Source organism: Rhea americana, unplaced genomic scaffold (assembly GCF_003343005.1).
Source record: "Rhea americana isolate MKP2758 unplaced genomic scaffold, rheAme1 scaffold_80, whole genome shotgun sequence".
Classification (NCBI taxonomy): domain Eukaryota; kingdom Metazoa; phylum Chordata; class Aves; order Rheiformes; family Rheidae; genus Rhea; species Rhea americana.
The window spans coordinates 992,250-993,928 of NW_028186979.1; the positions used below are offsets into that span (position 1 = coordinate 992,250).

At 54.3% G+C, this 1,679-nt stretch overlaps 1 protein-coding gene across 1 annotated transcript in view; it reads left to right on the plus strand.

Moving 5' to 3' along the window:
- The first annotated feature begins 1,431 nt into the window (after window positions 1-1,431).
- RPS7 (ribosomal protein S7) overlaps window positions 1,432-1,679 on the plus strand; it is a 6,917-nt gene continuing 6,669 nt past the window's right edge. Inside the window, exon 1 of the mRNA XM_085322910.1 lies at window positions 1,432-1,522. The gene's annotated coding sequence lies outside the window, so the exon portion shown is untranslated. The remainder of the gene's footprint in view (window positions 1,523-1,679) is intronic.

Below are 1,679 nucleotides of genomic sequence, written 5' to 3' on the forward strand. Positions count from 1 at the left end.
ACTTCTTTATTTCTTCATTAATGTCTTCAGTGGTCCAATTTTGATCCATCTGCACACCATCTATTCCTTCTCCTTCTTATTTGTGATCATCTGAGGGTCTCACAGTATGGACTACTGGAATGCTGAGATAATTCTCAGTTTTCTTTTTTTTTTTTTCTTTACTCTGCAACTAGAATTGCATCTGCATCTGCTGTTTGCAACCTGCAACCTGCATCTGCTGTTTAGATGATTTCAAATCCCTATAAACACTAATCTGGACATCAGTAAAAGTTATACAGTTTTTCCCATTCTGTGAATTCATGCAAGGAAAAAAAGAGTGAATTGGGAGAAAAATGGAAACTGAACAATATTCTTTAATGGTGATCATAAATTTAGCAAAAAACATACAAATGTTACGAAAGAGGAAAGGCTGCTTTCTGTAGATACTTCGGTTGATTAGCATAGGGAGGGTTTCTTGGCAGTTTTGTTTCTGTTTACAACAGTAGCCTACTACTTCACTATAGGATTTTTTTTAAGTAATAAACTGTAAATGTGGATTACAARTTAAAGCTGGCTGCTTTCAGGTTTATTCAGGGAATCTGAGCAGAGAGCCTGTGCCAGATTCAAAAAAATGTCAGAACTGAGTGYGCCGGCCCTGCTGGGAAGCTACACGCCTGCGTCCCAGCTTGCAGGACACGTGTGCGGAGAGCTGCGCACCTGCTGCAGGAGGACAGCGCCTCTCGAGCAGGGACACTAAGCTGGCCAAGGGGATATGGCGAGGCGGGGAGCCTGTCCTGCGTGCCCAAGTCCCAAGCACGAGGATTTTGAGCTACCATGGGATCGCCCACGCTCTAGTGGTGAGCCGCCACCTGGCAGGGTTTTGGCTGTCTCTCTGGGTTGAGGCCTGCTCCCCGTTTAGTTTAGGGGCAAGCCCATGCTGGGGACCGTGGGCAGGCGGTCTGGGCACGGCTGTGCTGATCGGGGGAAGCGGGTCAGAGCCGATCTGTGCGGGCGGGCCCTATTCTGCGCCACAGGCCCTCAGGGCCAGAGAGCCGTCCTAGCATTAACGCCAGAGACCATACTCCAGTCACATAATTTAGTAACCATGTATTTCAGTGACATAATAATTATGAGTAATATATAATTTTAAAACAATATAAAAATCGGAGAGAAAGGAATAAAACCCGCTTTCCCGGGCAAGGGGATGAGCGCAGCGCGCCGGCTCGCTGCCGCGGGACTGCGCATGCGCCACACCGCCGCGGTTTTGCCTCCTCGGACCTGGCCTAGCTCCCTCCGCCCGGGTGCCTYGCTCAGCAGCTGGCGATGACCTCATCTGCAGGCGCCGGGCCAATGGAGTGAGCGTCCACGCAGGCTTCGCTCTGGCGGAAGCCCTTGACGGCCTGTGGCGCCTGTAGGTATCYGTGCTGCCCTACTTCCTGGTTTGGCTTCAGCCTCGCGGTGGGCGGGGCGAGCGCCTTCGCGGGCCGGGATCTGAGCCGCTCTCGCGAGAGCTCTCCCTTTTCCTAGGCCGGCGCTGAGAGAGGTGGGTGCCCGGGCCCTGCTCGGGCCTTGGCGGCGGCGGCGCCTTCTCCCCCGCGGCGGCGGCGATACGGCGCCGGGCGCGGCGGGGCGCTCCTCGCGGCAGCGCTGGGGCGGGGATGCCCCCGATTACCGCCTGCCCGAGGCCCGATGGTCACCGG